The sequence below is a fragment of the Rhinolophus ferrumequinum genome, chromosome 9 (assembly GCF_004115265.2).
Source record: "Rhinolophus ferrumequinum isolate MPI-CBG mRhiFer1 chromosome 9, mRhiFer1_v1.p, whole genome shotgun sequence".
Lineage (NCBI taxonomy): Eukaryota > Metazoa > Chordata > Mammalia > Chiroptera > Rhinolophidae > Rhinolophus > Rhinolophus ferrumequinum.
This window is the reverse complement of record NC_046292.1, coordinates 30,705,002-30,731,158: the sequence shown is the minus strand read 5'-3', so window position 1 is coordinate 30,731,158 and position 26,157 is coordinate 30,705,002. Positions and strand designations below refer to the sequence as shown.

The 26,157-nt window shown below is 48.7% G+C and overlaps 1 protein-coding gene and 1 long non-coding RNA gene across 24 annotated transcripts in view; one reads left to right on the top strand and one right to left on the bottom strand.

The window, feature by feature from the left end:
• The window catches only part of PTPRF (protein tyrosine phosphatase receptor type F), an 86,793-nt gene extending 83,999 nt beyond the window's left edge, over positions 1-2,794 (bottom strand). For 7 of the 23 annotated variants that reach the window (XM_033115077.1, XM_033115074.1, XM_033115090.1 and 4 more), the window contains exon 1: positions 2,581-2,759. The gene's annotated coding sequence lies outside the window, so the exon portion shown is untranslated. Of the gene's footprint in view, positions 1-2,580 lie in introns of all 23 variants that reach the window. The other 16 variants (XM_033115082.1, XM_033115079.1, XM_033115092.1 and 13 more) reach the window with 4 other exon arrangements.
• LOC117027388 (uncharacterized) lies at positions 1,828-23,927 on the top strand. Its single transcript, XR_004423902.1, has 3 exons — positions 1,828-2,059; positions 15,306-15,432; positions 22,499-23,927. It is a non-coding gene; the product is annotated as an uncharacterized LOC117027388 (long non-coding RNA).
• The last annotated feature ends 2,230 nt before the right edge of the window (positions 23,928-26,157 follow it).

Sequence of the window (26,157 nt, the reverse complement as noted above, 5' to 3'; positions counted from 1 at the left end):
AGCTCCCTTGGATTCTCACAATAGTCTTGACACCCAACCAGGGTTAAATTAGCTTCCCCCTTTCACAGGAGGTGAAACTGAGGCTCAGGGAGGAAGGAATCTCCTTCAAGGTCTCAAACTGGGAAGCGGAGGCGCTGTAGTGTGTGTCACAGCCTCTATGAAGGAGGTCCAGGTCCCTCTTCTCCAAAAGACTCCCTGACTGAGGGCCCCCACCACTGGACCCCCACAGTTAGGGTGATGGGAGAGAGTGGAGGGAGCACAGATTGCCAGGGGCAGCATCTTGTTGCATACCGATACAATTTCCAAGAAAAGTTGTGGCCAGTCTCCTCCTGCAGTGCCCCTGCCCAAACTGCTTCACCAGCACCCAAATCCAGCCTCCTCTCTTGCTAGCCCCAGACACCACATCCACCCTCACTGGGTGCACAAAGATGAACAGAGAGGAGGTCAGGAGCTGCGGGGGGAGAAAGACGAGGAGAAAGGAAGGAATTATATTAAAACAATTTCCTCGTTAAAGGAAAGAAAGAGGGAAGAGGAAGAGAAATGAAAAGAAAACACAACTACAGAGACGTTTCCAATGATAAGAGGTACCCTGAGCCAGCAAAAAACGTGTAAGAAAGTGTGCACACGACAACGTACAAGACCGAAAGTGTGCACACCCCCCGCCCTAAATGTGCACAGGGGTGTTGTAAGTGCACAAGCACAGCAGTGGTACATGCTGTGCAAGCACAGATTTCTGAGCTCTGGCTGTTGTGCAGGCCCAAGTGTGCAAGTGTGAGGGCAGGAAGGCAAGTGGTTGTGGTGGGGGGAAGTGAGTGTGGAAATGAGGGGTATGTGGCCTGTGCGGGAACAAGGGGGGTACTGCGGATATAGGGGACTGTGTTTGGGGACTTACACCTGCTCCTTCTTGAAGCCCTAGGCTCATTCATGTAATCAGTGGAAAACAGGGATTTTCTTGCTTCCTGAAGCAAGAATTAATAAGGAGCCAAGCACAGAATTTCCTGAGATTTCCTGTCAGAACCCTCCTGTGGATCCCATCAGATCCCTATTGCCTCTCAAAGGATCACTCAGATCCTTTTCCTTCTCAGGGGATCCCTTACCATCCAAGTAGCCCCTGGAAGCACCACCCCAGCTCCTTTTCCAGGCCTCCCACCCCAATGCACTTTTCTGGATTCTCTGGCCAGATTCCCCCACCAGGTCACTCTGGATCCCTGCCCTTGTCTGTTCAGGAGCCAAAGTGGAGCCTTTATCACCACCACTCAGTAGTCCAGCCTCCTAGGCTCTGCCTCACTGCCCCCAGGGGAATCCAGAGGTTCCCCTAACTGGCAGCCTCCCTTCCATTTCACAGCTCAGGCAGGGACAGGGATCCCACCCCCAACCTGCTCCAACTGGGGGCCCCTGCACTGGAGAAGGGGATGTTGAAATGGGGAGGAAAGCTAGCCCCTCCCTCACCTTGGGGTGGAAAAACCAGAGGGGCAGCATTCCAGAGAAATGGGGAGGGGGTCTAGCACAGCGGGGCGGAGACTTGGGTCAGGGGGAGACAGAGACACCAAGAGACCAGTGAGAGACACGACAGAGAGATCTGGAAAGGGAGAATCAGTGATGGGGGCGGGAGCAGAGACCCGACGAGAGAAAACAGAGACCTGGGGATGGAGAACAGAAAAGACCATGGGACTGCAGGGGGTGGACAGTGGGAAGCAGCGACACAGAGAGACAGGTACAGAGACGATGAAGGGCAGAGACAGAGACCGAGAAAACAGGGAAAGAGAGGAAGAAGCTGAGACAAAAATGTGGGCACCGCGATGAGGACCAGGGCACACCAGGACGGGACGGGACGCCGGGCGGCGACTGAGTGAACTTTCCGGAGCCGGTCCGAGTGGACACGTCCTCCCGGGACAGGTCAATGCAGAGCCTTCAGGTCGCTGCACCGGGGTGGGGTGGGTACGGCCCACCTTGGCCCCTCCCCAGCCCGCGCCGGCAGCTGAGTGGGGGTTGGGGTTCCAAACCCGCGCCCGGCGCACCCCGGGACCGCACGTGCGCCGGGGCGGCGACCGAGACCCCGGTGAGTCGGCTGCGGATCCTCTGCCGGCTGGGAGGGGGCGCCCGTGCGGCGGGGGCGGGGGCGCGGCCTGGACCCGCCCGGGGCTGGGGTGGTGGTGGGAAGTGGAGGGCCGCCCCCGGAGCGCGTCCGCGCTGGTGGAGGGGGGGAAACAGGGCGGGACTGAGGAGGGGGAGCACAAATACAAAATGGAAACTTTGCACTGGGGGGTGGGGGGCGCGGGCTGCGGCTCAGGTGCGGCGGGGAGGCCGGGCGAGGCGGGGGAGGGCGGCGAGGAGCCGGCCAGCCGGCGGCGGTGGGGGGCGCGTCTGCCGCGGGGTAGCGCGGGGAGGAGCCGCCGGGCTTGGGGGGGTGGCTGAGCCGAGGCTGCGGGCTCGGCAGGTGGGGGCGCGGCCCGGCCTCAGCGGCGCCCCCAGCCCCCCGGGACCGCCCCCAGCTCTGGTGGGTGGACTCCGGGAGAGAACGGGGGGAGTGGGGAAGGAACGCAAACGGAGAGGACTGGAGGGGGCGCGGGGGTCACTCACCACCTATCCAGGGGCCGTCGGTCCGCATGTCCCCCCCCCAAGCCGCTGGGGCCGCTGCTCCCTCTCGTCTTCTGCCGCCGCCCCGAGGTCCCACTCCCGCCACCGCCACCCGAGCTGGAGCCGGAACCGGAGCCCGAGCCGGAGCCGGAGCTGGAGCCGCCGCCTCTGCCGCCGCCGCCACTGCTCCCGCCGCTCCCGCGCCAGCTCCAGCCGCGCGCCCCCGCTCGCGCCCGCGCCCGCGCCCCTGCCCCTGCCGTGCGCGTCCCCGGCGCCGCCCCTCCCCTCGTGCACTCTCGCTCATACAGCCGCGGAGCCAAGTAGGCCCGGCGAGGCCATAACCCAACCTCGAGTCTGCACTGACTGGAACTCCCAGTATTGAACCAGAACTCCAATAGTGAGCATGGACAATCCCGAACTCCCAGACGAAGTCCAGATCCTACTGGGGGCTCCCAATCCTAATATGAGCCTAATAGTTCTCTAGGACACCATTTCCTCCCCATACAAATCTGAACCTAATCTTGAGCCCAGACACACCCCAAACCCAAAATTGAGTTTAAATCCCTAAATCTGCCCCGAGATTGGCTTAAATAGTCATTTAAATCTGAAGCCCTATGTTGATCCCAAATACCAATTCTGATTCTAAATCCTTTTACCACCTTTACTTACCTGAGCTTGATAGTGATACTGGCACCAACCCTGGTTCTTAAATGGACCCCAGTACCACTACTGAGCCCTCCATCCTTATATGAACACTAAAATCTAATAGCTGCCTTGCTATGGACCCCAGTACTCTCTCTTTTGAACCCCAAACCTTAACATAACACTCCAATACTGCATTCCCAATCCCAGGTCAACACCACTACACTTTCTACATTTTGGTAAATTGGGACTCTGACTTCCTAAATCGGGATTGAATCATCAGAAAGTGACCTAACACAAATATTGACCTCAAACCCCACCCATCCTTGGGGCCATTTCGGACCCTAACTTAACCCAACTCTAATAATAATCGTGGAATCCAAGATTAATGAGATTGGCTTTGCAGAAACTCCATGCAAACCCACTTCATCCCCATATCCACCTTCTACTTCTCTGACCTGATGTCAACCTCAACTCAAGGCTAACCAACACCCCAATATTTATATCAATTCCTTCTGTGAACCTGAATCAAGTCTTGAATTGGCCCTTGAGTTCAAGACTTGCTGATGTCTCCCAAACTCGATATAAACCTTGGTATTGAGTTTCTGACTTCTGATATACCAAACTTGTATACATTTCTGAGCTAAACCAATAACTTAAGTAAAGATTTATTTCAAGCCCTGACTCAGGGACTTGGTGATCTCCAAACCCAGAGTCATATCTCGACACCAAAGCCCTCAGCTTAAGACCCACCCTCCCAGTCCATGCCACCACCACTTAAGAGTCAGCCAAAACCACACCAGCCCTCTCCTGCTCGCCCCCCTCTTGAAAGACGGAGAATCTGCTCCTACTGCCTTGGTCAGGTAAGGACTCCTGTGGGGTCTCTCATCTTCTATGGGGTCTCTCTGATACCTCTGTGAGTTTGGGGGTCAGGTGAGATATAAACAAAGTTTTGGGATTGTTGAAGCACCTAGATTCAGGGAGCACAGTGTAATAATGTGCAGGGATCTAGGGATCCAGGCTGAGGGGTCAAGTTCTGGTTATCACCTAATTCACTGCCTGCTTTTGCCGAGGACTTGGATTCAGAAACAGTGCGTGTGCGCCCCCTGGTGTGTGAGAAGGGGATGGTACTGGCTTCAGTGTTTCTAGGCAAACAATTAGATCTTGATGACAAACAGATCAAAAATGAATATTCCGAGTCAGTGGTTTTTTACCCATTGGTAATTTTGGTGTACTGTCGGGTATTGAAAGTTTTATGCATTTTTAGACATTTTTTTCCAGTGTTTCAGAATTTAGGGTGGGTTTAGGTTTACTTTTCAACCAATTATGCCTGCTCATTTCTGATTTGTGAAAACAGTCCTTCCCCTTGGCTTCCATGGCCTGTACTCTCCTCACTGGCCACTCTTTCTCAGTCTTTACCACCTCCTGCTCCTCCCAGGGTCTGTGCTAGCCTTCCCCTTCCCCCCTCTATCCGTTCTCTCTGGACCATCTAGACCACCACCAACCATATACTGATGACTTCCAAAACTCTATGTCCAGGCTGGGCCTCACTTTTGAGCTCAGGACCCACATAACCAAGAACCTTCTCCACACTACTCCCTGCATGTCCCTCAGGTACACCAAATTCACTCTCCCTCCTACCCCAGATCTGCTGGTCTTCAATAATTCCCGTCTCAGGCAGTGGCATCCTCATTCACTCAGTCACTGGGCCAGAAATACTTTCTGTCCTGCACCCCCATCCAGTCAGTCACCAGTCCTGCAAACCTTGAAAAACAGAAAGAGACTAGAGATCATGTGGCTCTGTGAGGTACACGTCAGATGAAGGAAGGGGCGGAGGAAGAGAAGGAAAGAGAAAAAAGGGGAGGGGAGAGGAAAGAGGAGAGAGAGAGAGGGAGGAAGAGAGATTCTGATTTTTGGGTTTTGGACCATGCAAAACCAAGTTGGTCGTAAAATCTCTTGCACATAGTCATAGAAAAAACACCTCCTAAGAGTTGCTCTATCTTGAGTTGGTTTCAGTATCTTGGAACCAATGGTACTTTGGAAACAATGGTCCCTGTTTAGAACCATCGCTTCCGCCAGGAAGCCATCCATAACCCCTGGCTGGGTTGGGGGCTTACCTGCTGAAACTCTAAGCACTAGGTGTCACCATCACCTGTACCTGTGTCTATCCCTTTACCCCACAGCTTGTGGATTCCCTGAAGACAGAAGGACCAGCATGGCTACCAGACACAAAATAGGTGCTCGATACATATTTATTAAAGGAATAAACAGGTAGATTTTTCTCCTGTGCTCAGGGATCCATCAGACGTCACTAGGTAGGGGGAAAGCTCCCTGACCAAGTCCCAGAGTTTGTCCACATCTGGGGCTTCTGTAGGCCTGGCATGCACTGAACAGGGACTGTGATGTTTCCTGACCTGCGTGTCTGCTGGCCTGGGATCTCAGTCTGTGAACACAATACTTAGGTCAGTGGGTCAGGGACCTTACACTCCTGTGGTTGAAGTCAGCACACCCATCCACTGCTGTGCTGACCGGGCTCTTGCTTCAACCCTCCATGGGGACACAGGGGTCTTAGAACCTCGACTCATTGGTCTCTAGCCCCTGCTCACCTACCTTTGGACCCCCCGTGGTCTAGTGTTTGCTGAGGCAGGGCGTGAGAATGCCTGTGGTCTCAGCATGCCGAGCACCTGGAACTGAACTCAAGGCCAAGGTTAAAAACCACCCAGAGGCCCAGGCCCTGGGGTCACCCAGACAAGAACCTCAGGTGACCGCGCCTGTGAGTGGATGACACAGAAGGAGAGGAGCCAAGACTCTGTCCAGACTGCCAAACTCAGCATGGGATCCATGTGGGACTGACTTGCCACGCTGCTCCAGGGCCTGGCAGGGAGGGACGTCCCTGTGCTCATCCGTGAAGGCCGGGTGGTGCCACATGGTAGTTCTGTGCCTGCCGTGTTCCAGCCCCAGGGTGCAGGGGGAGGGAGAGCCAGATGTCAGCTCTCCCTCACTGTTCACCCTTTGTCCGGGCCCTGGGCCCACTGGACACTCTGCTCAAACTCATGACGTGAATACATCTTTTAGTTGGTCTAAATCAAATTAAATTCAGCTTGAGTCCCTACCCTAACCAGATCAGCAAAAATTCCATGTCACTCACAGCCTTCCTTCACCTCCCTCCAATTGCCCAAGAACTCAGTAGCTTGCACAGCCCCAAAGGCAGTCAGTATGTGCTCCACAGCCTTGCAGGAAGAGGCTGAGGACTTTTTCGGGCCACGGCTGCTGTTGCAGACTTTAGCTGTTACTGCCATGGGGCTTCCACTGTTTGTCTCCCATCTGTAGGACCTAACTTGTCCAGTCCAGTTCTTGGGAAGGGGACATACCACTCTCTCCATCCCAGACTCTTTCAAGAGGGCCTCTCCTGTAGACTCACAAAGTTGAAACTCTTCGTTCGTGGCATTTGCAGTGACACACAGCCACTTTCTTGGGGGCCATGTCAGGGTGGCATGGGGCCCCTCACTTCCCTGCTATAGAATCAACTGCCTGAGACAGAGTGATGCTCTCCCTCTTAGTCCATCAGGAGCTCTGACACCAGAACTGCAAAGCAGTCTATTTACCTTCTCAGGTGTGGGGTGGGAGAAAAAAGGCCCAGGTCTTGGAACACAAAAGTCCAGCGAAAGCCCTTCATTCCTTCCTGATGAGTCACTATAGGGGTAAATGACACAGGAGTTAATTTCTCAATAGAACACTCTGCTGGTGACTTTACTTCAAGCTTCTCTGAGAAACCAGAAGTCATGGCAGGAGGACTCCTTGAGCCCCCCCCCCACCAAACTCACCCTCATCTATGCCTTCCTCTCTGTCCTCCTTCCGAGGAGCACAGCCCCAGCTTTGGCTCCACTTGTGCTCAGGGTGCTTTGGCTCCTCCAGGACTTCGCTTCTCTCCCTCCCCCTTCCCACCCTCTTTGTTGTATCATTCCCATTTGCCCGTGGTTATGCCTAAGTCTCTCCCATCCTAAAAAAAAAAATCTACTTCCTTGACTCCACCCCCCATTCCCCAGAGTGGGAGCGATTGAGCATTTCTCTGCTCACCTCACAATAAACCCGAGAGCTGTTTATACACGAAGCCTCCACTCCTCCATTTCCTGCTCACACTCAGCCCACTAAACCCAGCTTTTGGGACCAACACTTCACTGAAATTGCTCTTGACATAATGACTATTCACCTCCATTTTGCCAAATCCAGTGGCTGTGCCTTTGTTTTCAGCTTAGTGGACTTCTCAGTGTCCGTTGCTACTTGCTACCCTCTGCGTGGGTTACTTCAGCACCAGAGCAGGCAGACCAGCTCCCCGAGCTCATCACAGTGGCTTGGGCCACCCTCTCTTACCATCACACACTGAGCCTTGTCCCCAGCCCGAACTGCACCTCTGCTGCTCCCACCTTGCTCCTGCAATGTCAGGATAACTGTTTGGTCTGATCAGACCTCTTCCCTTTTGACCTCTTTGTGTTCTCCTAACATATCAGCTCCCTCCTTCCTTCCCTTTTCTTCTTGTCCAACTCAGATGCCAAGGCCCAACATTATAATGATTCGCTTGTCAATACCCCAAACCCCTTTGCCACTCGGCCTTTTGATCATATCTGCCTAACAAATCCCCAGGTCCGGAGGAGCCCTCCTTCTCTGCCTCCTTGTGCCATGGTCAAGCAGCCAAGTGACTTCACAGGTCAGACTGACATTCCCATAAATCATAGCCACTGACTGCAGTTGGGCCCTGGACACATTTCTCCAGTCAGCTTGGAACCCCACCCTCTGCAGTGGCTATTTCTAACTGTCTCCATCCTCTTTAAGCCTCTATTTCCTCACTGGCAGATATGACCTTGCCTCCTTCTTGAGAGAAGATTAAAGCCACCAGACAGGAACTACCCCAGTTTCTCACTAACACATTCACACATCTCCCTTCATCTGTCCTCTCTCCCAATGCAATAAGTTAAAGAGAGCACCCCTCCTCCTATCTCAGGTGAGTGCTCCTGCCCATCCTTAATTCCCTAGCGCCACCTGCTTCTCAGGTACCCCACTCTACCCATTATCCCCTCCCTCTCTGAGCACTTGATCCCACCCTCTCAACTGGATTCTTTCCTGCAACCTTAATTAAATTCAGCTCTCTTTCCCAATGTTGGCCATAAAGACATTCCTATTCATTCCAACAATCAGTCAAATTTGGCTTTCACCTCCCACCACTCCTCTGAAACAGGATATTTGAGCTATAACCTCCATGTCTCAAAATTGGGTGGGCATTTTTTTTTTTTTTTTTTTTTTTTTTTTTTTTTAGTATTCACCCTTTAGACCGTTCAATTACTACATTCTTAAAACACTAGCTTCTTTGACTCCCTTGGCACCATACTTTCCCAGTTTGTCTCTTAACTCCTTGGTCTCCTTTGCAGGGTCACACTCCCCCATTCAGCCATTAAACCCTCCTGTTCTTCAAGGCCCATTCCTAGGCCTTTACCCTCTCTCACTGTGGACTCTCCCAGGTGATGTCATCCATGCCTACAGCTTTGATTACCCTCCATTTGGTGGTGATTTACACCTTTATGTCTCCAGCCTGGAGAACTGCTTGTCTAAGCGCCTGACCAATGGGAGCCTAGCCCACTACCTAGAAAACGTCTCCACCTCATGTCTCAAAGGCACCAGGCACCTTAGCCCCAACATTTGCACGACCTAACTCATGATCCTCATTCTCTGACACCTTTCCAGTCTTCTCTGTCTTAGTGAATTTGCTGTCTAATAGGTAACCCACAATCCTAGGAACCACCACCAAATCCTGTTAATTTTACCTCCAAAGCATCTCTCTAATCTACTCCCTTCTCTTCATCTCTGCTGGTAGCTGGGTGGTCCAAGCTATCATTACCTCTTACCTGGACTCCTCCAGGGCCTCCTAACTGATCTCACTGCATCCCTATGCTCTTCTCCAGTCTTATCATGTCACTCCCCTTTGAGAACTTCTAATGGCTTCCCATTGTTCCTGGGATAAAGAGCCAACTCTTTAACAAGTACTAAATCCCACCTCACACACACCTTCCAGCGCCACATTCTTCCCTCCAGCTGCGGTGGCTTCCTTTCAATTCCTCAAACGCACATGTGCCCCCACCCTGACTGCAACCACCAGGACTTTGCACATTCTTTCTAGAAGACTTTCCCACCACACCCACTTCACCTTTTAGCTCATTCTTCACTTTCAGCTAAGCATTGCTTCTTTGGGTCAGCCCTGCCTGACTCAGTCTAGATCAGCGTTGTTTGGTAGACATTCTTACAGAGCCCTGTTTCTTCCACATGTTGTTAATTATGCATTCATATTTCTCTGGGACCCCAGCATTGTGTGGAAGGTGGGTGGAGTTCTTCGGGGTTTCTGGCAATGTTGGCAATGGTATTCAGAAGTGTTTTGGGGGCTTCTGGCCAGGGACTTAGAGCTTCATTGGTGTATATCATGGACACCTCCAGGTTTCCAAGAACTCCCCACATGCCACCAATATCATGGACGCCACCGGCTACACTGGCCGCAGTCACGACAGACCAGCTGCTGGGGGTAACCTGGCATTTGGAGACATACAGACCTGGCACTTATCATGGGTTTGAACTACACCCATGGCACTTCTTATTAGCTGTTTGGTCTTGGACAAATTATTTCTCTCTCTAAGCCTCAGTTTCCTGTTCTGTAAAAGGGTGTGTGACTTACTGCAGCTTTGTAACAATGACATGAAACTGTGTTTGTAAAGAGCTTTACTAGAGTTTTACATCGCAAGTTCTTGAAAATAGAAGCTACTTGATGATTATTAGAATTAGCATAATTAAGCCTCTAATAGCACAGGCTTGGAGGACCATTTAAACGCTAATCCCACTGGGCAGCGATATCCTGGTAATCCTCAGCTACTGTCTGAATGAGAACCTGTTTCATCATCAATCAACCTTCCGAACTTCCTCTCCCCTGATCCAACTTCCCCAATGCTCCCTCCCCCCTTCCCCTGTGGACCTCCTGAAGCCTTCAGCCCCTTCACAGGTCCTTCCTCCAATTCCTGCCTAACTGAGGACCCATTAAGTGTCTCCCCAAAAGCTGCTCTTCTCCATAACCACAGAGGAAGGAGGAGGGACACAGCCTTCCTCTCGCTCAGCTCTCAAAAGCCACTCCCAGTTCATTATCCCTCAGCCTCATGGAAAAATTCCTGCTCATTTAAGGCTCATGCCATCTGGCTCTTGCAATTCCTTCATTCAAGCAAGATTTATTGAGTACTTTTCCCTCTCTTTCTCTACCTTTCTTTCAGAAAGGATTTAGGTGACATAAAAAACATGTAATACAAGATGTTTGGTACATAGTAGGACTCTATATATTTGTGAATAAATGAATACATTTAAAAATATTACACAAATGTTCACCTATCCCCAGTTTCCCCTTCAGAGGTGGGTTTCATCTAACATAAACAGGGGAGGAGAAGTTTCCATGACCTCCCCTGAGTTGTTCAGTTGGGAGCCATTCCACTGTTTTAAATGTTCTGAGTTCTGCAAGGGATCACATCTCATAATACTGGTCACCACCTGGAGCTTGGGATGTGATCCCTCAAGAAATCTTTGCTTCTTCCCCATGAACACTAGCAAAGAGGTGGGGGTAGATAGAGCAGGCCCCCTGCCCTTTCACCATGGCATTTTCTTATTCCCCCCAAAGCTGTCATATGAGGCTAGGCTGCCATATGTGACTTGCTTTAATGATGAGTAGGGCAGCTTAACAAAGGAATTACAGTGCAGAAAGAGAAAATTACAGCTGGGTAATAACTCCGGCTTTCCCAGAGACCAAAGAGAAAAGTATCTCAAGAGTCAAATGGTAACTTCACTCTGCTATCCTCCATTATACAGCTTCTCTCTGGACGGCATCCTTCATCAATGCCCCTGGCAACCCACTTTCAGAAAACCCCTTCTTTCCTCACCAGGATGGTGTCTGTCTCCCTGGATCCTTTCCCCTCCTCCATTCAGTTCTCCAAGCCAAGGTAACTCATGAGTCATGTCTGCAGGGCTCATCAGGTTGATCAGTAATGTTCGAATTGGCAGCTCCTCCCAAAGATCAGTCTTGTGGGGAAGGGCATCGGCATTCTACATCCCATCCTTCCAAGTGGGTTTCTTTTCTTCGAAGGCTTTCTTTCTGATATTCAACAGCCATACTGGTTTCCTTAAATATTGACCCTACTAAACAAATACACTCATACCTACAGCTCAAAGACAGATGTTACTTCTTAGGTCTAGTACATTCCAAAGCCCTTTTGAGAAAGGAAATAATTCCTTAACTGCCTCATCATTAGCGGTGATTCTTCCTTTTTCCCTGGGAATCAGTAAATCCGATTATTGTGGCAAGGGTAGAATGTCTGTTCCTTTCTTGATCCCCTTTGGGATTTGTTTGAATAAGAAAATGGTCATAGTCCTTTTAATGACTTCTCAATGATTCTCACAAGAGAGGCTTTGATGACTTGATTTTAGGAAGGCTCAATGACATTCTTGCCAAGAGCTAATATCAATTTGGGGAAAGAGAAAGGAGATGACCTCTTCTCTCAGTTAAATAAACTTAAAGGTAAGTGAATGAAGAAACTGAAAACAAAGCAAAAACAAGGACAGTGATCAAGACAGTGTGATACTGGCATAAGAATAGACATACAAATCAATGGAACAAAATTGAAAGTCTAGAAATAAACCCTTACATTTATGGTCAATTGATTTTTGACAAAGGTGCCAAGGCAATTCCATGGGGAAAGGATAGTTTTTTCAACAAATAGTTCTGGTACAACTGGATGTCCCCATACAAAAATATTAATTTTGACACTTCATGCCATATTAAAAAATTAACTTAAACTGGGCCATTGATGTAAATGTAAGAACTAAACTCTTAGAAGAAAACAGGGGAGTAAATCTTCATGACCTTGGGTTAGGACAAGTTCTTACATATGACACCAAAAGCACAAGTACTATAAGAAAAAAAAGATAAATTGGATTTCATAAAAATTAAAAAACTTTTCAATTCAAAAAACACCACTAAGAAAGTGAAAACTAGTTACAGAGTAAGAGAAAATATTTGTAAATGTTATGTCTGATAAAGGACTTGTATCCAGAATATATGAAGCACTCTTATAACTCAATAATAAGAAGACAAATAACTCAGTTTAAACATGGGCAAATTAAGTGAATAGACATTTCACCAAAGACAATATATGAATGGCCAATAAGCACACGAGAAGATGCTCATCATTAATCCTTAGGGAAATGCAAATTAAAGCCACAATGAGACACCACTCCACACCCACTAGAATGGCTATAATAAAAAAGACAGGTAATAACAAGTGTTGATGATGTGGAGAGATTAGCCTTCATACGTTACTTGTGGGAATGTGAAATGGTGCAGCACTTGGGAAAACAGTTTGGCATTCTTAACATAAATTTACCACAGGATCCAGCAATTTCACTTTTAGGTATCTGCCCAAGAGAAATGAAAACACATCTACAGAAGGACGTATATGTGGAAGTTCATAGCAACAGTATTCATAATAGCCAAAAAGTAGAAACAACTCAAATGTTTATTAACTGGTGAATGGATAAACAAAATGTAGTATATCCATATAGTAGAATACTATATTTGGCAATAAAAAGGAATAAAGTATGATAGAGTCTACAGATGAACTTCAAAAACATGCTCAGTAAAAGAAGCCAAACACAAAAGATCACATATTGTATGATTCCATTTATATAAAATGTCCAGAGAAAGCAAATCTACTTTTCTAGAAGGCAGATGAATGGTTGCCCGTGGGAATGTGGAGTGACTGGAGAAGAGCACAAGGATTCTTTTTGAGCTGATGGAAATGTTTTTTGGTGCTAGTTGCACAATGTTGTAAATTTACTGAAAATCATTGAACACTACACTAAAAAAAGACAACAGGGTAGGAGGGAAATAAATGGAACCGAGAATGATGCTAGTATCCAAGGGGACACGGTGGAAGTGGGCTTTACATTTGGCTGAGCTTCCTGATAGCCAAAGGAAAAAAGAAAAAACAATTGCGTTTGCAATTCATAATGCCTTTAAGATTTAAAACAAAACTAACTAATTGTTTAAGAACTGCTTTGCTTTTCCAGGTTCTTAGACTTGAGAAAGTTTTTTCCCAGTGAGAGGACAATACATGAGCTAGTCAACATCCTGCTTACTAGCCTACAGTAAATTTAATTTCAAGGCTTTATTGACAGTTTCATATAATGTCCCTCTCTCTCATTGGTGGAATGAGGCTAGAGTTGTGCAGCCCAATGTGTACACCCAGTAAAATAATTAAAATTAAATAAATTTTGAAATTTAGTTCTTCAGTTACCCTAGCCACATTCCAAGTGCTGAAAAGCCACATGGGTTAGTAGTGGCTGCCATTTTGGAGAGTGTATCTATAGAACATTCCATCACTGCGGAAAGTTCTATTGGGTAGTGTTAGGCTACAGGATAGTTTAGTTAAAACAAAAGTTCAGAGTTCAGATTGTTGATAAAAGAGTGATGCTGTCTTAAATCGGCAAGAGCAGAACTTTCAATCTACTTTCACACCTTCACACATTTAGAACAGGGGCAGAAAGGTGGGTTGGGGATAGGAGTGGAAGTTTCATTTTAGAAAATAGGACAAGGTTTCACACAAATATGTTTTGGCTTTTTCTAATTTTTACACACAGAGTGGTGGGATAAACTGAGGCCCACCAGGAGCCACCAGAGAGACAACATTTGGTTAGCTTAACTGCTTAGCTAATGACCGGGTTTTTGTTTTGCAAAGCGCCCGTTGGCTGGCTTCTCTTCTGCTGATTGGTATATTCAGGTTGGCAGGATTTTGATATACAAAACAGGAAAGGGCCAGAACCAGCCTGGCAGGGAGAGGCTGAAGTGTGGTACATGGTGGGGAAAAGGGAAGAGTGTGGGTTCTGCCTTGGGGAGAGGTGATGAAGCAGCATGGATCTGAGAAGGTTCTGCTGTGAAGAGGGTCATATGGCCTTTTCTTCCAGCTCTCCAAGGAACTTCCTGTCACATGGGAGTTGGGTTTATATTTCGGGGAATTTCATGGTGCATAGAGACTGACTTCAAGTCCAGCAGAGGGTGACAGAAGCAGTGGCTCAAGGAGATCCAGTCCCGTGGGAGTTGAAGACTGGGTCCTGTCTGAGCTGTTTTATCTAATGGGGATTCTCGGCTACCACTTGGAATAAATCGTTCATCTCAAACTCCAGAGTCCAACCTCACTAGGACTGCCAAGTGTGCAGATTTACAGATTGTTCCCCTCCCCACAAACCACAACTGTATCACATGGCATGCCCAGGGAACAAAGAAATGAAGATTGATCAGGCCTGAGCTGCAATGAAATCTGGAGTCCTGTCTCAAAGTCAGGGGGAAATTGTGGAAACCACTCTGAGATAGAAATGACAACTGTGGTGGCACAAGGTCCCCTCTGGGCCTGTACCTGCCTTCCTGAAGCAAGGGACACATAAAGACCAGAGTGACAAAAGGAGCATGTGGCCATGTGACACCTAACCAAGGAGACAACAGCTCTTTCTGAGTAATAACACATAGGCCAGATGCCAAGAGGAGACTGATACTGCGAGTGTGAAAAGTCTGTCTTTCTTGTAGACATTCTGCCAACCAACGGCCGCCATCCCCATTTCTACCCCTCCTTATCTGGAGCTAAACCAGACAGAACTGAACAACTGACAGCTTGTCTCACAGTCTAATGAGGCAGGCTCCTGTGGAGGGACAAAAAGTGTTTATAGGACGCAAATGGGTGGAGCCAAAGAGGAGAGTGAGAGGATTTGAGAGGGATTTTTTGTCCTCCAGCGTGGAGGGATACAGTAAGAGCCTGCGTGAAAAGGTCCTTGCATACTGAGGTGCTGTTAGGGGTCAGCCACCCCTGAAAACACTTCTCTGCATAATCTTTGTACTGGTTGAAAGCAAAACTCAAGTCAGAAGTCAACATTGATTTTTGTACATTTTTCTATGTTGTAAGTGTGTGTTTTTCTGGCTAAAAGAACAGTGGTTTCTAGTAAAGTGTACTTCTCCCTCTTTCCAGGTTTAGAATGTAGTGTTGGAGTGAAAACCACCCAAAGGACTGACCGAGGTGATGTCAGCTGTGAATAGACCTCCCCATCCCACTGAACCGAGCCCATTGTGGTATCTCCAAGGAGCGGTAAAGAGCGGTAAGGAGCAAAGGGCATCCACAGGAGAAGGAACCAGAAGAGAGACAAGCTGGAGGCCACCATCATACCTAGCTCTGGAGCTGCTGGGGCCGTAATTGTTGAGAACGAATGGTTTAACCAGGCAGGCAACATCGAAGGGAGGCAGGCAGCTCATGTCGGGAGCTGTATGGACAGATATGTTCTGATCCAAACTGGAGCAACAGCTACAGTCATCATGAAAGAAACAGGTGATGTGTCACTGCCATTCTCCAAACCTGTCCTTCTTGGGCTGTGGCCAAAAGAATTGGAGAATTAGTTGGTATGCGATGGCAATCACGAATTCTGTGTACTTCAATTTGTCCGTGGTTTTACTAACATGGTCATTCCAGGGGTGTAGCGTTCCTTTTATTTTGCTTAGAGGGAGAGGGAAACCCAGGAGCTCACATTAGGTCGCTCTATGACAAAAGCTCTCAATCCCCATGAGTCAGGGATGTGGGTGGGGATCAGGAGATACGGCTGCTCTGGGTTCTCGTTACACCTTCAGGAACTGGGAGAATGAGTGCAAGATAGGGTTGGGGCCTCCCTGGGCCTTCTGTGAAATGGACTCAGGTTTAGATCTCCATTTGCTCCCAACCTCATCCACTCCCACTCTAACCAGGGGACCCCGGTGGCTTCCTGGAGCTTTAGGAATCAATATTAGGTCAGGGTGTGTGCCCAAGGACCTCGAAAATGTCTAGGCCCTGAGAGAGGGGAGGGCATTCAGAACCCCAGGGGTCAGCTCGTCTGTGCTCCTGTACTGATTCGGTTGATCCACCTGGCCTTGGCCTCTCTCACCACTCCACCTTGGAAGGATTCGTCCCATTGCACATGACAGAGAAAGGACAATGTAAAAGTCCAGGGTGTAGAACAAAAAGTTTAAATTCTCCATTGTGGTTTTAATGTTTCCTGCTCTGATCAGTATTTGTTTTTCTTGCGTAACTTCTGCAAGAGGGAAAAAACTTACAAATACTTTGTCCAAATGCCAAGAAACTCTACTACTCTTATACTGCCAGTTGATTTAAATAAAACAAGAGCACTGAAGTCATACTTATCAGGTTAAACATTACAAGGTTGATGGAAAGTTCAATTTCCTATAACAAACTTGCAATGAGTAAATACAATTTCCTACAATAAACAAGCATCATAGTCTCAAGGTTAAGGGTTATAAAACAATAAACCATTGTAATTAGAGTAGAATATTATAGGAGAGATTCTTGCATACAAACTACTCAATATCATTATGACAAGATACAAAAGAACAAGTTTGAAATAAGATCTTAACACTATATGGTTAATATTCTCTCTCTCTCTCTCTTTCTCTCTCTCTCTCTCTTTCTCTCTCTCACCTTTCAACTTACTCCTAATCTTTGCCACACAAAAAATTATATCTAGCCCAATACTTTGCGGTTTCCAAAGCCTTCACGTCAGTAACTTCTCATTCCCTCAAGTCTCTATTTATTGTTACTGAAACCTCAAGTTTCAATTACAACTTTAAACAGAGATGAAGTAAGAGATTGGGGCCTTATAATATTTTATTTACTCAAAAGGTAAATATTCAGAAATGGCTGGGTCTGGGGGCTCAAATGGTGACCAAAGTTATCTCTGTTTCTGTCTCTCTCTCCATCTCTCATCTCTACTTAACCTCTAGCTCACCTGGCTTGTGGGCCTCATTCTTTCTTCTTGTAGAATTTTTCCTCCATGGGGACAGTGAAGTGGCGTCTGCTTGCACTCCCAGAGAATAAGAGGGCATTCTCTTGGGAGGTCTAACAGAAAACTCCCAGGGAAGAGCCAGATTGGCCCTGTTTGGTCATGTGCCCACCCCTGAACTAATCACTATAGTTAGAGAAATGGAATGATCTGCAGGCCTCTGTCACATACCCACCTCTGGGCTCTGGGGGTGGGGGGCGGGGCTAAGTGGGGATCAGTGCCACCTAAACCACATGGAATTAGGGAGGGTTGGTTCCCCAAAGGAAAGGATTCCAGGCAGACAAAAAACCTTGGTTTAGGACAAAAGGATGGAAGGTGGTGTTATATTAGGTCAATGGAAATAATAAAATTGTGACATTTGCTCATGAGGGACCATCTAGTGGTGAGGTCCAATATCCCATCAACAGACTAGAGTTTTGACTGCTGAAGTGGATTATCAAGAACACATTGAAGGAATATGAGTGTGGAGCAGCCTTCCAGGGGCGGGCAGCTACCCGCCTGCCTCACTTACCAGCACTGACTTGGGCATCAGGAGGCATGTTGGATGGATGCTCCAGTGGTCTGGGATTCCAGCATCGTTATCATCTGCTCTGAAGCTGCAGCTGCTGTGTTACAAAGGTCATGACCTCGGGTCGCTGAGACTGTCTGTAATGAGGGAGTGTAGGCCGTTTGGATGGCAAATCGGTCTGGAAAAGAGTCTTGGCTGACAGCCTGGGGCAACCCTCCGAAGCTTTCCTTACAACTTTGAATTACATAACCCAGATCTCCCTCCCTGCCCCGGATGGAGGTAGGGGGCAGTCGGCAAAGAGCTTTACTAGGAAGTGAGCAGCAGTTGAAAGAAGGGGAAGAAGTGGTTTCTCTCAGCAGGGAGGGCACAGAGCTCCTCTTACGGCCTGAGCGTCCCACTCTAGGAAGGACAGAGGTGACCTCGATTATTTGGTATCGCACAGGGTCCTGTGTGCCTCATGAACGGACTGTGGAAGCAGTTGGTACTGTTTCAAAAAGCTGCCCCTCAGCACTGAGGTCCACACATGATGATTCTGGGCCTTGGGGAGGGAACAGAAGCTGGAGCTAATTAGGGCATGATTCCTCTGGCCCACGACGGAGGACATCCAAATAAAATGGGACACCTGCACCCAGTACGTGACGTGGACAACACTGCACCCAACTAGCCTACGTGGAGATGACTCCGAGTGGCACACTCTTAGAAATGGTGTGCCTTGAGTGTCGTCTTCTGGAACCGCACAGTCAAAACCTGGATGCACAGTTTCTCTGATGCCCATGTACCCCACTAGGGAGCAGGAAGCATCGTCTGTGTCAGGGGTGCAGTGAGAGAGGTTCTCAGTTTATGGGGTTCCTGTGTTTATACCTCACCAAAAGATTATAAGATTTTGAGAATCGTTTTAACAGCAGAATTATAATTGGCAAGGCTAGGACCGCTCCCCAACAGGGACCCCCAACCCAGAGGAGCTCACAGAATTCTAATAAATGTACATGGAATGCTCCCTCCTGATCAAAAGTGGCAGTGGGGCTGGTATGCAGACGCTCTAATCCGTACATCGCCCTGGGAACGATGTTGCTGACCGTGTTCTCTCTACCGGATGGTTGCACTGGAGCCACGGCTCCTTATTGATCTTGTTTTGGGCTTGACAACAAGAGGACACACTGAAGCAGTCTCCCTCCGTATGCCACCAAGCTGAGGGATATGCCCCCGCGGCAGCTCAGTGTAACGCTGCGTAGAAAACAAGATCAGAGCCTGGAGAGCAGGTATCTGTTGTTTTGGCCTGCTCGGAAGCCATTTATGCTTCCCCTAGGGACCACACCCCACTTTTCACTTGGGGAACCACACCTCAGGCACTCTCAGTCTATGGAGATTAGGGGCCAGGGGTGAGAGGAATGAACAATAACATTCAGGCCAGAGATAAAAGGTAGATTCCTGAAGCTTTGTATAAGCTAGGGGTCGGCAAAGGTTTGCTATAAAGGGTTAGTAGTAAATATTTTAGTGGTCTATGGGCCACTAAATAGTTCTGTGGGCCATGTGGTCTGTGTCACACCTACTCAACTGCAGTTGCAGAGTGAAAGGAGCCACAAACAATATGTAAATAATAAGCATGGCTGAGTTCCAATAAACGGTTATATATGAAACAGGTGGCAGGCTAGACGTGGCTTACAGGCTGTAGTTTACCACCCCTTTGTTTAAGCACCTGGATCCAGCTGAGCCTGAAGCAAACTCTCCTTGTGCCTTCTCAGTTTACGAACCAGTGCATTCTCCTTTTACTTAAAGCCATTCGAGCTGGTGCTCTTGCCAACATTACAGAGAAGTCTCTTACAGATGCACAGGTAAAGAGCCAGGGTTGCAGACTGGAGATTGGGTTTCACACTGGATTTGGTGGTCCCACATAGGCAGGAGACAGCTTAGTGCTAAAAGAAACCCCATATTTGATAGGGGACTGGAGAGGCTCCCTGACAGTTTATAACATGTAGTCAGAGGCCAAATAAACTTCCGCCCAAGGGAGACCTGGAAGGGTGGGAGAACACCTGTCTGAGGACATTGACCATAAGCCCCATGACCAGTTGAACAGGAAATGCCCCCACTGTGGCCCAGGAGAAGCCAGCCCTCTCTCGGTGAGGACTTGGTAGGAGCTGGATGGTGAGGAGGAGGATGGCAAACAGGGCATTTGCCTGGTGACTAACTGGGAGCCCAGCGGTGCCTTGATCTCAGGTCACACTGAGTCGGCCACTCTTCTTCATGGAGATGTGGAGAGCCCTCTCCACAACACTTAATTTGGAGACAGTAGAGGATAAGGAAGAAGAAAAGAGTATCAAGGGAATGGTGGTGGGTGGAGAGCTTAGGTGCTGGCGCAGAGGGACAAGTATTAGCCCCCATGGAGCACAGGGAAATCCACTGGTCACTCAGTTGATGGATTAGAGGGCAGTTTTGCCCAAGACGGGCACCCTCACCTGTCTAGAAGCTGCTTGCTCTGTGGGGCATTGTTTACCCTTGGTACCCTTCACATAGAAGGGATTTGTATCCCCTCTGTGAGAAAATAGGAAACTCTAGCCTCAACAGACTTACACTTCGTTAAGGGGTTGAATCTTTTCCTGGAGGAGAGAGAAGTTGGAAGAAGATACCTAGAGTGGTTTGGGGTCAGCACTGCTTCACCTGCTGGCTGAGCAGGTGCCAGGGGACAGGCTATGGAGCACGATGCCTTCTGCTCCCAGGATGCCCGATGACTTAGAATGGTGACTAGAACATGTCAGAGAAGTGTGGCAGCATGGCAGGTCTCAGATAGTAAGAGTTTGTATTAACAAGTAATTATAGAGAGACTGTAGCTGACGCTGCCAGTGCTCTGCCCATATTCCCTTAGATCGTTTGTTTTGTTCTAGGTTTTTTCATTTTGTTTTTTTTCTTTTTTTGTTTCCCTTTTGTTTTTTGTTCTTTTGTTTTCTTTTGTTTTTTGTTGCTTTTATTGTTTTCCCTTAGATCGTTTTTTGTACACCAGCTCCCTGCGTGCTTTCAACAGCCAGCACTCCATCTTTGTCAGACTGAGCTCAGGCAAGGGCCTGAGAATTGACGTGGGGCAGCGGTAGCCTTTACCAGTAACCGAGGGGCTGCCCGACTCCCTGGGCAGGGTGATCCTGCAGGGTGGCCTACACCATCCTCCAAGCCTCCCTGTAGCAGCGAGCCAAAGTCACCCCCCTGTGACTTTGCTCAATATCCCACCTCATTTGACCCCTCCCGTTCTGGCCCCAGAACTCTTAAATCACCAGCAAACAAATCCTCTTTTCAGGGTTTGCTCCTGGGGAAACGAACCCACATTTCTGGGTCCCTGCGAGCTGACGGCTGTGAGTGAGGAGCCCCAGCTCACCAGGAGAGGGGAGGGGCTCTCACAGGTGTGTGCAGGCTCCAGAAACATTTGGAGTGAGCTGTTTGACAAGGTGCACCGCACAGCTTGGAGAATCTGGGGTAGCTGAAGCTACTCATTGTTGGATGGATTTAGCCAGGTTTTCCGGAACAATCTTTGCTCTAAGAATCTGGAGGAGCCCACTGCATTCCAGCTGTTAGTGAAGGGAAGAAGAGAGGGAGGTTGGGATCAGGGCTGGGATCAGAGCAGGACAGACATGGGGAGCTGGAGGTGATATAGGGCAAATTTTCAATAGATGAGGCCTGGGGACAGAGGAAATAAGCCCGTAATCTGAGGGCCCCTCAGATAGGCCCGGACCTGGCTAGATACCCCTCCCTAGTCTGTCTTTGGGGTGGCAAGTTTGGTCCATTGGGATTCCTAGGTCTCTTGACAGGCACCCCACAGGCCTCAGCAAAGCTCAGGTGGCCTCAGGGCTTTGGGACATGAAGCCCTCCACTCTCCCTCTTCTGCCCTGCAAACGTGTACGGATCGTGCAGTGAAGGGTGTTTTACAACCGACTGTGCCTGTGGAGAAAAGCTTGGTGAACACTACGTTTCTCATGGGGAGGGGAGACTGAAGTGGGCAGAGCTACTGTCCAGGCTGCTGCTTTTGGAGTGAGGGATAAGAGACATGGAATGGGGGCCTGGCGAAGGTTCAGCTTGCTGCCTCAGTTCTTAGTGAAGCCCACGATTTGTGGGTTTGCCTCCATAGTAGTCACACAGCCTTGACTTCAGGCATCACCAAAGCCTTTGGTGACTACTAAGGGTCCCTGCCTACCAGCTGCGTTCTGAGAAGAGGCCCTGGAGGAAAAAGTAACTAAAGAGCCGGGCAGGGGCAGGCAAGAACATCTCTAAGGATGGGATGGGAAAGGAGGGGGGCAGTGGGCTGGGCTTGAGCCAGAGGGGACTCCAGGACACAAGCTAACAGCACACCCACTTTTCTTTGCTAAAGACCATAGCATTTCCTGAGCAGAAGAGGGTTGGGAGATAAACCAAAGCCTCCCAGAGGATGCTGGGTAAATTGGCTGGTGGCCTCTGTCAGGCTAAGGATGCTGGGGTTAAACACACTGATTTTGGGGGGTGGGGTGGGAGGAGGCTGGAGAGAGCGAGGAAGAAAGAAAGGTTAAAGAGCAGAGGAATGTGCAGCCACTGTGGGCAGAAACACTTGTGGGGAGCCTTATGAGTCCTATCATCTCACAAACCCGCAGGAAAATCCTCATTATCTGTCCACGCCTGTGGAGCTAGAATTCCGTTTATCTGGGATGCAGGGAATAGCCTGTCAGAGGGAGGGCAGGCACAGCCCTGTGTGGCCCACTCACACTCAGGTGACATGATAAGCCAGTGAAATCTCAAGACGGTTCACGTGGGGCTGTGAGAGAGGCCCTTGTGCTTGGAATCCAAATAAAGACTTCCTGTTTCTGATCCTCCTTTTTCCAGGACAAATAGGACTCCAGGCAGCCCGAGAGGGGTTGGTCGGTGTAGAAGAATGGCTTCTGGACTCAAGGAGGCCCCCTAGCTCTGGTCCAGCAGAACGAAGACTGAGGCTTGCTGCTTGGAGACCAACTCCAGCCTGCCCGGGTTCTGGCTATAGCCTCAGCTAGAACATACAGACATGGCCTGGGGGACATTTTAGGGAACATGGGCCTGGGGTAAAAGGATTTGGGGAGCCCACAGTGCCTGCCTTTAAGTTGATCCTAGGCTCATGAAGTGTCCTTCAGAACTATAGGGGCTTCCGGAAGAAATGGAGGGAATTGGCGAGACCCCAGGAAAAGCAGTGGACTTGAGCAAGTGATATAGGCCACTGCTGAGTGAGGGAGGGACCGTCTTCCCAAGTCTGTGTGAGTTCTCACTGCCAGGACTCTCATCTCTAGGGCTGGCTGTTGGGGAACAGGAATGTCTAGATGTGATGCTCGTGAGGGGAGCAGGTGGAGAAATCTAAGTCATGGCTGCTATCGGGACCCCTGAAGCATCAAAGTCTAATGAGTCTGGTGGAAGGCAGGTTACGCCTTTACTATGGGTCTGTTATTAAAGAAAGCTGGTTCTGAACAGAAAAATATTCCTTCTTGCTGCTGACATCTGCCAAACTTCTAGAGTTGTCGTTTTCAACTCTAACACACCCAACACACATCTACGTATAACAAATGTTTTGTAACATCCCCTGTACTAGCCTGAAAAAAAATGCATAGGCAACATTGCCTACTATATACATAGTTTCAGATGTCCAAACTGTTCAAATGTCAAAAATGTCCAAATAAAGCCAAGCAGTGATAAAAAGGAGAAATAAAGGGAGCGTGAGTATATGCGTGTATCAGCTTGTAGGTGCTCAGGCACGACTGCGTTAAAGTCGTAATGAGGGTCAGATGCTTATGTGAATGTGGAACCGCTGTGAACAGCACTGCTACAAATACAGTGTTCGGCGTGAAAATACCTCTACGGGCTTTGCGCTTATGTGAGCAGCTATTGGAAAAGTTCTAAGCAAAACAAAGGTCCCCCTTCCATGGATCGACACGACAGCTGCTGCATTCCTGGAAGGGTTACCCATGAGAGTAGTGAATCACTCAGGATTCTGGTAGCACCTGGGATCGGGGGGAACAGTGGAGGGGAGCAGTAACCCGTGATTCAAAGTCTCCAAAAGATGAGGAATAGTGTGTAGACAACCCCCCAGGAGGTGTTTAGAAAATGTGTGGGGGCATTCTGGTTTGTCCTAATTGCATGTCTCAATTGCAAGGGGCCAGGGATCCTCAGTGTATGAAAGAGTCACCTGAAGCCACTGTCCTCAAAAGGTAGCTTTGTGGGGGCCGGCCCGGTGGCTCAGGCGGTTAGAGCTCCGTGCTCCTAACTCCGAAGGCTGCCGGTTTGATTCCCACATGGGCCAGTGGGCTCTCAACCACAAGGTTGCCAGTTCGATTCCTCGACTCCCTCAAGGGATGGTGGGCAGTGCCCCCTGCAACTAAGATTGAACACGGCACCTTGAGCTGAGCTGCCGCTGAGCTCCCGGATGGCTCAGTTGGTTGGAGTGCATCCTCTCAACCACAAGGTTGCCTGTTCTACTCCTGCAAGGGATGGTGGGCTCCGCCCCCTGCAACTAGCAACGGCAACTGGACCTGGAGCTGAGCTGCGCCCTCCACAACTAAGACTGAAGGGACAACAACTTGAAGCTGAATGGCACCTTCCACAACTAAGATTGAAAGGACAACAACTTGACTTGGAAAACAGGCCTGGAAGTACACACTGTTCCCCAATAAAGTCCTGTTCCCCTTCCCCAATAAAATCTTTAAAAAAAAAAAAAAGTAGCTGTGTGTATAGCAGGCTCAAGCTTCCTTCCATCTCCTCTCAGCAAGTGGACAGCACCTCTAGGAAAGAGCGATTCAGAAGAAGACAGAAGGAATAGGCTCACAGGGAGGAAGAGATGCAAAAGCACTGGCTGCAAAAAGTAAAGAACGCAAGAAAACCCACCATGTGATGAAGGGGCAAATATTGCATTTTAACAAGTAGCACATTTCTTCCTTCTTTTGGGTAACGCCTGCCATTCCTCTGGGGAATACTTCCTGAACTCTGAAGACATCTTGGTGGGTAGGTCATCAGGTAGAGGTGTGCCGCTCAGGCCTGGCCAATCAGAAGGCCCCATGCTCTTGGACACAGTGATCAGAACAGGGGAGGCATGTAACCTAAGATGGACCAGTCATCAGCTGTCTGGGCCCTGCAAACATACAGATGCTGAGAGAAACAAATGCTTTTCCCCTGGGATTGCTAAGCTGAGGGAGAATATGTGAATTTGGAACTGTCAGTACTGATCTCCCGTGGCAACATGGAGGAAATCCATCTAGAGCTGGAGAGGGTCAGTTCAACACACAGAGAGAAGCAGAGGGAGCCCTGTTTGCATCGAGCAAGGCTCTGGATCCAGCTGTGCACAATGCTAGAGCTGTCCACGAACTTCCCACGGGAACAAGCTGATGAATCCACACCCCCTTCCTTATTTTTCTGCTGTAGCTAGTTTGAGACAGATTGTAACTAGAGGAGTCCCAACTTCTACAAATAGCATTAATTCATTCATCAAACGTTTACTGGGTATTTATCATATACCAGCCATTGTTTCATATCCTAGAGGTACTAGAGAAAACAAGTGGATTTGATCCCTGCTCTCAGAGAGCTTACTGTCTTGTGGGAGAGGCAGAATGAAACAATTCCACAATCAATTCTTTTATATAATTATTCTAAAAAGTGCTATGAGGAATACCTGTAGAATTAAGTTCCATAAAGGCATTGCTCACTGATGTGTCCCCAGGATCTAGAACAGTGTCTGGTGTACCATATATAGTAGACACTCAATAAATACTTATATTATAATAGAAAAAATAAACAAAAGACAAAGTTCCGGACATAAGAGAGTGGAGGTGCAAGACTCAGGGAGTTTCCCCAGGAAGCAACATTTAAGCTGAGATCTAAAGAACACAGAGGAGTTGGCAGCAGGAACAGAAAGTGTGAGGGTGGGACGGGCGGGAGCAGGGCTATACGAAGGAGGAAGAGGAGGCTGGCACAGCTGGAGCATTGGGAGCAAGAGTGAATGTGATGGAAGATGAGGTAGTAAGTGGGGGACACTCACTGGAGGTGGCAATGGCTGCACTCAGGATTTAGATCATATCCCCAGAGCACTGGGAAGCGAGTGTTCACAGAAGTGAACAAAGCGTCAGAGTCCTCACCCTCAAAGGTCATAAATGGAAGCAGAGAATGAAAAGGGAATAGGAGGCCGAGTGAAAGCAGTTAGACTAGTTTGAAGGTTGTTGCCTTCACCCTGGTGAGAGACAATAGAGAGGAGGGCATAGACAAGAGATACTTATAATCACTATAATCAAGTGAACGGAAGTAGTACTCACATACCCAATAGGAAATGACTTCCTGGGCTAAAAAATAATTGGGTAAATAAATCAGTGAGTCCCAGGGAAAATTAATAAAGACTTACATACCAGGACATATTCTGACAATGAAAATATTATTTTTTTTCTAAGATGAAGGAAAAAGATGACATGGAACCATCCATTAAGTTGGGTTACAAAGGGGAAATTTTAGGTTGGTCTTAGGCTTTGCCTCAGCATTTC